The sequence below is a fragment of the Saccopteryx bilineata genome, chromosome 2, assembly GCF_036850765.1.
Source record: "Saccopteryx bilineata isolate mSacBil1 chromosome 2, mSacBil1_pri_phased_curated, whole genome shotgun sequence".
Lineage (NCBI taxonomy): Eukaryota > Metazoa > Chordata > Mammalia > Chiroptera > Emballonuridae > Saccopteryx > Saccopteryx bilineata.
Genome location: NC_089491.1, coordinates 381592430 through 381607523, shown reverse-complemented (window position 1 = coordinate 381607523; position 15094 = coordinate 381592430).

Sequence of the window (15094 nt, the reverse complement as noted above, 5' to 3'; positions counted from 1 at the left end):
ACTGAGCCAACCAGCCAGGGCATGTATTGGCTTCTTAAGATAATCTTGTGCTTGTGCTATGGCAGTCACTGTGTTTCATTACAATATCCAACGTTGTCAAAGTTATAATCTACTTTAATGAAAGAAATCTGAGAACCAACTTTTAGTTCTCCAGTAGGTGTGAATTTAAGTGGGCTAAAAAAGAGACACATTAAGCCTAAACTAACACTTGCAACTGTTCTGTTAATTTAATTGTTAATATGGTCAATCAGCATGTGTTTAATGACTCGAAAACAAACAATTAAAATACAAAGCATTCAGTTGAAACAACAGTTGCTTTCACACTAAATGACATTTAAAAAATTCATTAAATTAGTTACTTGTTTTAGAAGCATAATTTCGGTATAAAAAGATTGATTAGCTAAGTTTCTCTTCCCCTATCTAATATACAATAAAGAAGAGCCTAGAAAAAAATACCATGGCCAATAAGTTTAACATCTTTTGGCATTAGCTCCAGAAAGTGATTGGCTAAAACCGAAATTCTTGTTTTTAATGATTTTTGTTGTGTTAATGAATAAAAACTACTCCCAATTATTTAACTTGTTAAAAGACAAACATACATCTTTTCACAATTATTTCAGCAAAGAATAATGAATACAAGGATTTGGGAGTCATCTCTGTGGACACAGATATTAGAATATAAAAATTTATGGCAGAAACTATAATGTCTACTTTCAATCCAAAATTTGCCATTACCTGAGGTATAGCTTGTAAAAATTCAGTTCTTGTCAGTAGCTATGAAATTTCTAATAACATTTATATCTGACTAGCTTTAAATTGGAAACAATAGGTAGAAATGTGAATTATATAAGATGCATATGTAAGAAAATCAGAAAGAGGCAAATATGTAATGAAATTTGCAAGTACTTCAAGACACAGTTCCTGTCCTCTAATGTAGGGTCTAGTTCTGTAGTGAGGTATAAAAAGAAAGGAACATTATGGGGCAGTAAGTATTTTGATTATGCTGTAAGAACACATATGTGGCTAACTAATTCAGATTTGGGAAGTCAGAGACTTTTCAGAGGATGTGCAGAAGTCATCCATATGAAGATTTTAGCTAAGAGTTTTCTGGATGGGAAGAATGTGGGAAATTCCAGGAGAGGTGAGAGAGAGAGAGAGAGAGAGAGAGAGAGAGAGAGATTGCTTGCTTGAGTGCCTTAGGAGTGGGAAGAACATCAATAGAAGATGAATTTGTATAAAGGAAGAAAGGAGGTATTTGGTGGTTATGAGAGATAGATTACCAGATCAAAGAGAAAAGCAGGAGCCAGTAGGCAAGTCTATTAGATCAAGAATTTGTCCTTGGTCTTAAAAGAGATAAGGGAAATGGGGAGCCTTTCAAAGTCTTTAAGTAAGAGACTTTCTGGCTAACCCATATTCTTAAAGAACTCACTCTGATTGTAATGAGGAAGAGTGGATGGTAGGTGTGAAGCGCGCAAGACAGGAGGCAGGGGAACCAGTTAGAAGGCTGCTGCACTCAACCACAAGATGATGTCATGTGTACCAAGGGAGTGGTGGTGGGATGGATGACTTTGAGAGACAGGTAAGAGCATGAGACTGGAGGACCTGGTGATGTCTTGATGATGGATGGTGGTGATGAAAAAGGCAGGAAGCATCAGAAAAACAAGAGGCTTCCCTTTGAGCAACTGAGACACCAGATCATGTTGATTTTACTGAGAGAGCATTTCTAGAAGAAGACATGAATAGGCGATATGCCAGGTTTAGGTTAATGGGCATATATTTAAGTTAATTATTTAAACTAAAACATGATTTTAAACTTCTGCATGTTAGTGATGTCTTCCTCTAAAGTATACCTCTTTATTTTTATTTATTTACTTATTCATTTATTCACTCATTCATTCATTCATTCATTTTAGAAGGTTTGATTGGTCTACTGTCTGTGTAGCGGAATGTAGGCAGGCTGTGTTCAAGTCTGGGATGGACATTTAAAACTATGTGACTTAGGGTAAATTACTAAACTTCTCAGAGCTCAAGATTTTGTTTTGTGATTTTCAAATCTGCTTGTTGTGGATAATATCATCTAACTTGCTGAGTTGTTTTTGAAAATTCATCAGATAAGTAAGCAAGTAAAGTTTAAATATCAACTCTTTTCTCCACTTTATATCGATATTCTTATTTTAAATTATATACCTATATCAGGATCATAAACCCCTCAAAGTTGCCCACAAACCTGTGAATATTCTACTCTACATAACAAGGGGCTTTGCAAATGTTATTAAGGTTAGGGGCTCTGAAGTGAAATATTATCCTGAATTATCTGGGTAGGCCCAATGCGACCACACAAATCCTTAAATGCAGGGACCTTTGCCTGATGTAGTCAGAGAAAGAGAGAGATGTGGTGAGAGAAGAAGGGTCAGAGGGATGCTACCTTGCTGGCTTTGGTGATGGAGGAAGGACCATGAGCTAATGGATGCTGATGCGTTCTAGAAAAGCAACAGAACGGATTCTCCCTTTGAGCCTTCAGAGACACACGTAGCCCTGCCAATACTTTGATTCTAGCCCACTGATGATGGAATTCCAACCTACAGAACGGTAAGATAAATACATTTGTGCTATTTTTCAACCCCTAAATTTATAGTAATTCTTTATGTCAACAATAAAAAAATCAATATGTATTCTCTATTTTACTACTCCTAATATAATGAACAAATTTTATATAAATAAAAGTGAATGGGGAATTGTAAAAATAAGAGACAGGGGAATATTTGAAGAGTAGCAGGGTAAGAGACCAGAAACTACAGATGGATTTGTGCTGTCCAAAATCTGACCTTAGACACTCTTTAGCCACGTGAACGTGTCCATTGAGACTTGACCACTTGACTGTTGAGTCTCCTTCTCTTTTGTTTCCCAGGTATTTCCATGACCTCCTGCCTCAGCAGAGGGTCAGAGCTGTCAGGAGATTGTAAGGTGTTTTCTCCCTAGGATCCCAGACAAGGAAATAGCAGCCTTGACATAATCTTTCATATCTCTATGTGAGTAGAAAGCAACAACCAGCCTTCCTATTTGAGTGCAGGGCTGAAGAGAGGGCAGTGGCAGCAAAGGACTTGAAATGAAAGGGGCAGTGAGCTGGCAGAACTCTGGGAGCTGTGCACATGCCTCTTGTCCTGTTGCGTCAGGACCTACTTTGGATTTTGTATCTTCTTTTGACCCCTCTCCCCTCCCCCCATGTAAATAAACCTCAAAGACTCCTGTGATATTTATTAAGGAGGCTATGAGGGGACAATAGACACTCAGCTGCTTGCCGCCATGCAAAACAAGCTCAAGAATGTTCATCGAATAATTGAATGTATAGGTTGCCTATATTTTCATTTAACCGTGAGAGCTTCAAGAGAGCCAGACTAAACAAAAGCTCCTTTCATTGTTATTGTCTGTAATTACTCATTTTAAGTTTTTCATTTTCAAAGGCTGATTTCTTTTCCAAAAAATGATTATCAGTTTGATCATTTTTATTATTTTAGAGGTTTATTAAAAGTACAATATTTTGATGGTAGAAGAAAAGACTGCTTTCAGGGGCCAAGGCTCCAGATAACAAGGGGTGGTATCCAATTTTCCCTTCTCCATCAGCAGTCCCCAGAGCCTCTAGGGAACAGAGCAGCTCGAAATCCAGATAGAAGCGCTGCTCAGAAGCTCTTTGAAATCACATTAGGGTTTTGGTTTCTGGTGTTTTGAAACATTATCTACCATATCATATGCTAGAAAATGCTGATAGCGTCATGTGTAGGCCTCTTTAAAGGGCCATATTTGGGGGTTCTTATTTCTTCTCTTACTGGTTGATGTTAAATGAGCTTAATGTTAATATTATATTCACACATGATTGCAAACATAATTATATTTATTGAACTGGTCAATCATTTTTTTTTTTTTTTAAATTATAGATAACAAATATGTTTTCTTATAAAATTAAGATCCTTTTCCCCTAAGTCATCTCAATGATCTATTTTGGCTCTCTTTAGAAAGAAACTCATTTAGGGAGAAGACTCACTCTTCTGTAATTTAGACCTAGAATTTCAATTTATAGCAGAATTACACAATATTTCAAACATGATGAAAAGTATCATTTTTATAATGAGAATCAATATACCCACTATTCATTTATAATGACTCCTAATTTTGCCTTATTTTGTTTCCAAAGGATTGATTCCTGTTTTTTATAAGGGAAGCATTTCAGAGGCAGTTCTAGTCCCATGTCCCCATCCATGATTACATTCCCTCCCTTTTATGTCCAGAGGTGACCGTTCTCCTGAATGTATCGGTTATTATTTCCATGAGCTTCTAGAAAACACCTATTAGATCTTTTGTTTTATTTTTGTTTTGAAACAATAGATTTCAGAGAGTTATCATTATATAATTCTGGAGCTAATCACATAAAAAAGATGGCATTGCTTTTGATTTTAAAATTTCATTTCATATAACATTGAACAATAGATGTCACTGTTTTGCCAATAAAAATAGCTATGAAATTATTTCATTTGCTTATTTTCTTCATAAACAATTCTTGCAGTGAGCAGATAAGTTCCAGGGTTCTGGTAGAAAAACCTTCAACAGTAGCAGCATCTTTTAAATATTAATATCTGTGTAGTGTTTTCTCTAAAAAAAACCCAAACAGATTAGTATACTCAACCCATTACTTTCTGAATCACTTTAAATATAACTAATCTAAAACTGCTCATTTTTACACCTTTACGTTAATGTTTTGACAATCAGACGTCATTACAAGGAGCATTAGAGTAAGGTTATTTGAGCAGTATGAGCTCAGATCAGAGAAAGAAACCTCTCAGAGAGTGATTAATTATATTTTAGGTTCATCTAATGTCGCATAAGCTGACTTGATTGACAGGAAATCTCTACATAGTGAAAAGTGGAGATAGAGAAGCCAAGAAAAAAAGAGAGATTGAGAGGAAAGCAATTGGATCCAGTTCTGAGGAATGGCCAAGTGATGGACCGCACTCCGAACCTCATGGTTAGAGTTAACATCATACTCAAATTTATATCACGTTTTGCCGAAATGATCAGAAGTTATGAAGAGGCTAAGGTACAGTTGCTCAGCTCTTGGCAGCAGGAAAAGGACCTGAACAGAAGCAGTGGGAGTGTTTAGACATTGTTTTGAGATAGTGTCTATTCTTCTCATCCCTGGGGTATGTTATGGAAGAATATTAGGTTAAGATAAAAAAAAAGACTGTTACAATTTAATCTCTGTTTCCTGAAGTTCTCCACTGCTGGTTACCTACTCTGCTATAAACCCTAGGAAGTGTGTGCCTGATGCCAAAAAGAAAAATGAATTCCGAAAGTTTAGTGAATGCACAACCGCCAGCCCCTGAATCCAGCAAGCTGTCTGTCCCGATGGTATTTGTAAAGTGGTTCAGGATGTTTGAAGCTCTTTCATACCCATTATCCAGGCCGCTCTCTAAACCCTCAGCCCATTGCACAATGCCTTCAGGAGTGAGCATTTCACTCAAGCTGCTCTCTGAACTATTAATGACCTACAAATTGTCAAAAGCCACCAACCTACTCTTAAGTCTTTCTTCTATTCAATAACTGCTTTTTAAAGAAAACGTAATAAACTACTCTCTCCTTTTAAACTCTCTCCTGCTATGCTTTTTGTACTTCTTTTTTCTCCTGTTTTTTCTTCCGCTTTTATGACCTCTGCTTTGATAACAATTTCCCACCATCCTGTTCCTTAAATGTGCCTGTTCTCAGATTTCTGCCTTTGGCCTTTTTCTCTCTGAATGTTTTTTTCTAAATGATTATGTTGGTGGGGAATATTTGAGCCATCATCATTCAACAAATTTATTTTCCTCTGTGTACCAGGTGCTGTTTTAGATCCCAGAGACACAGGAGTCGGTAAGAATAAGGTCGTCTCTTCCCTCAGTCCTTTACTTCTTAGGAGGCAAAGGGCACGTGCAGGAATATATTAAATTATTGACTCATGTATTTACACCTTCTCCTTCAAACACACTTTCTTGTACTCTCAGTCCCTATCTTAGCATCTAGGAAATTAAGGAATTACAGTTTTAGGGAGAGAGTTACTAACATAGATACTGAATGCTAAAGAAATGGGTTAATATTCCATTTCTGAGTATTCACATAGACTTTTGGAGCTGGAAATAGAAACAGAGGAAGAATTTTAGGTTTTCTAAAATAGAGAGCTTTAGAACTCATGCTATAAAGTTTATTTCAAATACAACAGTTTTTCCTGTCTGCCTTCTCAAACCACATCCCATGGGCTATTGAATAAGCGGGACTAAGACAAAGATAATAGAGGGACAGGTATGATCTGAGTCCTGTTCCTTTTGAGCCAAATGTTAACAGACGGTGGGAAAACCCTACCATGATTTAAGAACCCAAAGAGCGAGACAACCTATGTTCACATTCTTGGTTGGGGTTCCTAGAAGCTGACACGTGTAGAGAGAGCTGTACGTGGCCAAGGAATGGCCGAAGCCAAACCTCCAGATCCTCCCAGTAGGTCGCTGGTCGGTGGCAGCTAATTGCCAGATGTTTTCCTGCAGGGCTGCCTCTGGCAGAGATGTGACAGTGGCTGCCAACGGACCTGGGGAAGCTCTGTGGCTAAGACAAGTAGCATTAGCCAGCACGCCATGGAGTTTCCTGCTAGAGGTCAAGTTGGAAAGCTGAGGCCGCTGGATGCCCATGTGAGGCTGTGACCCCCTTCCTCAGGTCAACCGCTCTGCTAGCATGAGTGGCCGCTGAAGACTAAGCATTCGCCACTGACAACTGCCCGTGGAAAACAGTCTTAGTTTCTGCCATAGGGCAGAAAGACTTTGCAAAATAGATATTTCAAAAATTTCAAACAAAGACACTTACACTTTTTCTGCTACTCTCGTTGAGTGAAATAGACAGACAATAAGAATATCCCCACATGAGAGCTGGCAATCTAGAAGCGTCAGGGATCAGGTGAGACGCTGATGGTACACTGACTGGGACAGTGCCCTGCCCTCAAGGATTCTCAATTTTATTGAGAAAGGCAATGTTGAGCCAACTTCTGGCTGGTTTTCCTTTGCTTCCACCAAACAATTAAGCCTACTTACCGCTTTGAATATCTGTTCTTTTCGTTTTTGGTCAACCAGATTCATCATTTCAGAATTAAGGATCGATCATTATTTTCCCTGAAGTTTTCCCAGTCCCTTTGGCTAAATCAACCATCACCTTCATCCCCATAGCATCCCTTATAGCAGGATCGCACATTTTTAAAATATATTTCTCGGTAGTGGGAGACACTATCTCCTCATTTAAATGGTAAGCTTCTTAAAGGCAAGGACAATGGTATGCCCATGTTATAAACTTTAGCATCTAGTGCATAAAACCTTATCAATAAAATCTTACTTTATTGGAACTTTTTATGTTGATTTCCCAAATCTCTCAGTGAGATTAGTGTTGTCTTTTTTAGACTTTTAAAAACCAAATTTGAGGCCTGACCTGTGGTGGCGCAGTGGGATAAAGCGTCGACCTGGAACACTGAGGTCACCGGTTCAAAACCTTGGGCTTGCCTGGTCAAGGCACATATGGGAGTTGATGTTTCCAGCTCCTCCCCCTTCTCTCTCTCTCTGTCTCTCTCTCTCACTCCTCTCTCTCTAAAAAATCAATAAATAAAATATTTTAAAAAAATTGAAAATAATAAAGCACACAGAGGATCAAATGATGTGTTTGACATCGCATAGCTACTAGGTGGCAAAGCGTTAAATCAAATGCAAACTATTTGACTCTCCATCCGGCATTGTTGCTCACCTGTCTCCTTTGGCTTCCATCTCAGCATTTAGAGCAGGGGTCTCAAACTCAATTCAGCAAGTGGGCTGCAGAGCAAGATCACAGCCGTTCAGCGGGCCACACTAGGTCTACAAAAAGCAACTGTTATGCAACACTTTTCTCACTGCAGTTGAAAACAAACAAACAAAAAAATCAGTACAACAAGCACAATCGTACATGCAGTTTACTCAGTGTCACAAAACTACCAGAAACTGTAGTTCGCATCACAACTGCTGTTAACTAAGCTAATATCTAGCTAGGATGCTAGAGAAATGAAAAATACAAGTAGGCCCCTAGGCTTACTTAATTTTATCCAAAATATTTTGAACTTCGTTTATTAGTCTGCGGAACGCGAGTTTGAGACCCCTGATTTAGAGCCATGTGTACATAGTATAAGCTTAACAATTCAAATTCACTAATGTGTCCCAGTGCAGTCTCCTTTTGTCTTTAGAGACCCCATGACAAACATACGCCCAAGCATCATATACTAACTGACACCATATCGTAACTTTTCTTTCTAATGATTTCAGAGTAAAGCTCTTTGTACTGGTTGCTTTGAGGATTTCTCTCATTCCCCCAACCCATCCTGATTATTCTCTTCATTTCCTCTGTTATCACTCAAGCCTTTGTATTCCGTCTCTGATGGGTAGACATCTTCCTTCCTGTTCATGACCACCTCAAACACCAAGCAGAGAAGGGTGTCTGGGTCTGTCCAATTTTTATCCACAATTATTGATTGGTTCAATATTATCTTTAATCCATGAAAACCCTCTGTATTTTTTCTTTTAATTTCTGAGATTATTTTTATTTAAGATTAGAAAGCAAATGCCTTGAATACAAAAACATCACAGTTCAGAAAAATGAGGTGGTGGGTGGTGAGATTTTCTTTCAGCCATTGCTCTTTGGGAGAGGAAAAGGAATTACACAGATACTTCCTGAATGACAGCTTTGCTTTGAAGATAATATTCTATACTTTGAGTAACAGGCAGTATTGACATTTTTCTTAAGCAGTACATGCTAGAAACTGTGTTTCTGCTATTAGAATAATATTTTAAATCAGCACTCAAATTGCAAAAAAAATAATTTATTCATTCATAAATATTTATCTAGTACTCTCCTACTGTTTTATTAGTTAGAATGTTGAAAATAATTTTACTGAAGAAAGTAATAGAATAATAGTGTAAAATCTTAGTGTCACAGAGTAATTGTGGGAAGGAGAATTTGAAATCATGAAACCTTAAGTTTAGTAGTTTAAAAACAGTTTTATTAATTGCGGGTTCATGCAACAATTCAAAATGAAGCTGTCCACTACAGAAATGGAGAAGAGCCACTTTAATTAACAGATAAGCATAGCTTATAATTTGCATGTCAACTTTTTGTGTGCAAGTGAATGTTTCCAACGTGCTGAAAGTATTCCTTTTTCTCACTTTAGGCGCTCTGACATTTTCCAAACATTATTGTTAAAGCATTAATTTACTTTAAATCTTCCTTTTAAACTCCAGGGCATCTGTGTAAACTGTCAACAAATTCTCTTTCAGCAGATCCCAATTAATTTATTTTCTGAGTTTTCCATTTGCATAAAATCTTGTTTTCTAATATCCATATTACATTTTATGCAATGTGTTTTGAGATGGTTTCAAGTACCAGGTATATTCTTGGAAAAAATCAACACTAGTGGAAATATTCATGTCCACTTGTTAAGGAAGAATGACAACTCAACAGAAGCCATTATACTAAGACTAGTGAGCAAGCCATTGATTTGTTTTTTACCAAAAAGAGATTTTAAAATGTGTTATGCAGATGTGGATGTCAGAATCCATAAGAAAAATATTTAACTATACACAAATATGTATTTATATATACACATAAACATAAGCAAGTGTGTTCACACAGCTTTTCCAAAGGAAGAGTTAAGAAAATTTGGAGTTAAATTGCTCTCAGACCCTGGCCAGTTGGCTCAGTAGTAGAGCATCTGCCTGGCATGTGGATATCGGAGTTTAATTCCCGGTTGGGACACACAGGAGAAGTGACCACTGCTTCTCCACCTCCCCACTCCCACTCCCCCTCTCTTTCTCTCTCTCTCCTGCAGCCATGGCTTGATATGTTCAATGCATCAGCCCTGGGTGCTGAGGATGGCTCCGTGGAGACTTCACCTCAGGTGCTAAAAGTAGCTTAGTTGCAAGCATGGCCCCAGATGGACAGAGCATTGGCCCCAGGGGTTGCTGGGTGGATCCCGGTCGGGGCACATGTGGGAGTCTGTCTTTCTATTTCTCCTCCTTTCACTTGGAAAAGAAGAAAAAACATTGCTCTAAGGACTTTCTTTTATTTCTGGGGACTTTCCTCAATTTTGAAACCTGAAACAAATAAGCAAAAATGAAATAAAACCCACTAATAACTAATATATATCTCTCTCTCCAGGTGGAAAATAATGCATCAGCATTGTCATGTAGTCTCTGTACCCCCTTTCCAACAATGGGCACCACAGTTACCTATGTTGCCATGCTGCTCTCCTTCACTTGCTAAATTTCAACATAGAATAAAAATCTTCATTTGGTGGAGACTGATTGGGTCTTATTATAAGAAATTTTACTGATATGTAGTTTGGCTCCAAAGTCATGTATAAAATGCATAAATCATTATTTACATTATGTCAATATTAAGATCAAGATAGGGTAACTAGCTATCCTACTAAGGGCACAATAAAGTTGGATAAAATATCAAAATACTTCCGTTTAGGAAGGTATCAAAGAACAAAAAGGTGGTCAGGATATAATATGTCAAAATTACGGAGAGCTATATCTATAGACAGTGGATTAATGATTGCCTGGGCTGGGGGCTAGGGGGTTGAGAAGTGATGCTTAAGGGGTACAGGGTTTCATTTTGGGGGTAATGAAATGTTTAAAAAATGATTGTGTGATGAATGCCCAGCTCTGTGAATCTACTAAAGGCTATTTAAAAAAATAAAAGATCACAGAGATAAAGAGGACTACGTTGAGAGTCATTGCATTCACTCCTGTTTTCTCCCAAGGCTGATTCTTGAGTGTACACAGTATGCCACACAGAGCGGTAGCCAAGCCACTGTTGGCGCAGTCTCACTGGGATGCAGTCTCACAGGGACACAGCCCCAGAGGAGTCCACGATGGCAATTCAGGCCTGTTGGAGCCAGTGGGACTCGTTTTGGAGAAAAGGGGACCATAGAGATGTGAGACATACATTCCGTGTGCAAATTCTACTTTAGGTATTTGCTAACTCCACAGCTGAACAACATTCCAAAGGGGGACACATAAAGCTATTGAAAAGAGCCTTAAAAACTTAGCAAATTGTTTAGCAAGCTCATAGGCTGGGGAAGGCAAGTTTCCATAAAGGTGGAGAATTTCAATTAAGATGTCAGACATGTTATACTCTAACATTAAGGATAACCAGAACTATGGATCAATGTGATGTACCCACACTCGATGCATCTTTAAAAAGAAAAACAGTTCTTCATTGAAGGGATATAACATCATGCAAAACTTCCACATTATTGCATATGTGATGCTCACTAGTCAACCAGAACTTAGGGAACATGCTAACAAAAAGAACCAAATCACTGAAATTATCAATAATTAGAAATAATAGACAATTAAAAGGCCACAGGTAAGTCAGGTAGCCCCCCAAAATAGAGATCTATTTTATAAAAGATGAATGAACATCTTAAAACTGAGAGTAAAAACTAACATGTAATAATTAACATATAAGTTTAACAGAAGCTCAGACAGAGGACTAGTGAAATAAAATATAGGTTATTAGACAATATGGGCATTAAAGCATTAAGAGATAAATGAATAAAACTAGATAAACTAGTGTGAGATATGTAGACCATAGTGGTATGTAGAAAACTACTAACATATTTGTAATTAGAGCCGAAGGAGAAAAAAGATAGAGATAGAAATAATATTGGGAGGAATAAAGCTGGTTAATTTTCTAAAACTGACAAAGAATATTAAGTAAAATTAAGTGACAGATTAAAAAGTTCTACAAAACACAAAAAGGATAAATATAAAGAAAATTATAGCTTGTCACACACAACATCATGAAAAAAACAATGCTGATAATCAAAGACAAGCAGAAACACTTAAAGTTCCCTCAAAAGATGGTTAACTTTTAATGGGAATGGCAGAATGAATAAAACAAAAGAATGACATGTTTACAATGCTCAAATATTTTAAAAAACCGGAAGAGTAGGCAACCAAATGTTCTACAAGCAGCAAAAATATATTCTTAAAAATGAAAGTGAAGTAATTACTACTTAGGCTGAGGGCGTTCCATCTGAATTATTCAGGCACAAAAATAATCTCAAATGAATACAAGATAAAGCAGTGAAGGATTAGGAACACCCAAAATAATAAACAAATGAGTAATTTAAATGAATATTCACTGTTTGTAATGATTATTGAATGCATAAAATATCTGTAGAATTAAATGACAAAAATTAAAGCTAAGAAAGAAATATGAGTTGAAATATTTTAAGATAGTCTAATTTCCAGGAGGCCATAAAAATACAACCTAATAACAAGGATGTATGCTATAATTTCCAAGGCGATTATAAGTGAAGAGCTTAAGAATATATAACTGGCAAGCAATTAGAGGGAAATTAATGAACAAGAAAATAAAATTATTTGATTGCTATAAAGGGAAGGAATAAAGTAGGAAAATAATTAAATACACAGTAGATAAATAGGAAAGAAATAATGATGTCACAGCCATAAATGTAAATATATTTGGACTTACATTAAATGCAAATGGATGAGATACTCTAATTTTTTATTAAAAAGGACAATAATCTAGATTAAAATCAATTGAATTAGAAACCAACTACATATTGCTATAAAAATAAATATTAACTATACAAACAGAAAGATTCAAAATAAAACAATGATAAGCTATATACCGTGCAAATACAATCTGAAGAAAAACTATTATATCTGTAATAATATTGGAAAAGCAGAGAGGATTACAAGGAACAAAGAAACAAGTTAAAACCGAATTAAACAGAAATATGTAACAACCCTAAAGATATATGCAACTAGCAACACAACCTCAAAATCCATAATCAGCAAACTGTCAGAACAACAATAAAAAGCCTACAAAGTTTGAGAATTTAGTATCTTTCTTGGTAACTAATGAAAGTCACTGAGTGTTACTGAAGGTTTGAACAATATGATTTACAAACTTGACCTAAAACTCACAGGGTATACCAATTCTTGCAATAACTTACTGGTAAAATAAATGGAAATTTATTGAATATTTTGAACAGTTGAGTAGTCAATTTTTTGAATAATAAAAAATTTATTTTTGAGAAATAAAATGTTTGAATAAAATATGACATTATAATGTAGATGAACTAGTGTTGAGAAATTTATAATGTTGAAGCATAAAAACCTGACAAATCCACAATCTAAGTAAAAAGAGCTCAAAGAGTTGGAGAAGTGAAATTTTTAAAAAAGGAAGGTGGAAACATGGTCTAAAGCAGAAAGCAAATATACAAGAGAGAAAATAAAATGGCCGGGGATTGTTTCTTTGAATAGACTAATAAAATTGATAAGCATATTACAAGGAAAAAATAGTAAAAGGTACAAGTTAGTATCAGGAGTGAAAAATTAGAAACCATTAATATGGAAGTTAAATACACTGCTCACAAAAATTAGCGGATCGGGGAATATGCAGATACTCCAGTACTTTCAAGCCTTTTGTAGTGCATTTTCATCAATGAAATTAAAGTTGGTTTTGCACCTCATTTGCATAGTTTAACAACTTTCTTTGACGTGTCATTTGCTTTTCTGATGTTCTTGTTTAATAAAAAAAAATGCTTTTTTTAAAAAAATCACTTTATATTCATTTTGAAATATCCCCTAATTTTCATGAGCATTATATTATATAATGATATACACTAAATAAATGCTGGTATAAAAAGACTAAATTTAAATCTGAATAATCTTATGTCCATTAAATACACTGAGTCTGTACAATCTCATAGAGAACTCTGGGTGAGATAAGACTCATGGAGTGAGCAAGATGGTGGGATAGGTATTTGTGCAGTGGAATACTATGGAACCATGTAAAAAGGACAGGTCACAGATAATTTTGATTGAGACAAGACTGAGAAGCAAGAATAGCTTGTGTATGACTCCATTCATTTGATAAAACTGCATTTTTTTTAAATAAAGAGGCAAGCTTATCTATGATGACTTTAATCAGAATAAGCCTTATCTTTGATGCAGAGAATAATGAATAAAATGAGGCAGGTACATGGCTTCTGGGACACTGGTTGTGTTCTATATCTTAATATATATGGTGGTTACAGAGGTGTGTTCACTTTGTAAACATTTATAGAATGGCATAGTTAACTTGTGTATTTCACTGTATCTGAAGCTTCATTTAAAAAAATAAAAATAAAATATAATGTTATTGATAACAGAATTTTAAAACTTCCAGTAGGCTACTGAAACTTGTGTATATGACAGAAGTGGTGGTGGAGGGCAGAGAGAGAGGTAAAGGTCATAGTAGAACAACAGGACAATGACAAGAACAATAATAAATAAGCACTAGTCATTGGCATAGCAGATGGAAGAGAAGGAGAAAGAAAATAAAAACACTTTCCTATCTTTTGAAGGAGATGCTATAATTAATGTGGTTCATGTAGACGGAAATAGCTCAGGGAGGCTGTTACTTACCTAAAATTATAGAACTTACATAATGGAATTGGGACTGGAACCCAAGTAAGATATTTAACCTCTTTTTCATTGCCTAAACAAAATAACTTAGATTAAAAACATCTTGCTTTGAAAGTAAGATCATCTCATGCTACAGGACAGATTTTCAAAGTTTTGTTTGCTTTAATCATAATAATATATAAACTCCACCTGCATTGATAAACCAGCAGAGGAGAAAATCTTTAGAGGCCATAATATTGACTAATTACAAAAGACCAGATGTTCCTGATGATTCTATTTCAATTCTATTCTATTCTATTGCTTAGGACATGACTATTCTACTCCATAGGAGAGCTGTGCATCAAAATTCTCAATGTCAGTCAGGCCTTTGCAACTTAAAGGAAAAAATTTGAAAAGAATAGTCCATATGTACTAAACATAGTAACAGTGTTGGTCCATGAATTTTCTGTGTCCCCAAAATTCCCCAGCCAGCCACGCCCTTTGCAAGTCATTCCATTTTATTCTTTTTTTTTTTTTATGATTTTAATTAATTTTTTTTTTTTTAGTTTATTCATTTTTAGAGAGAA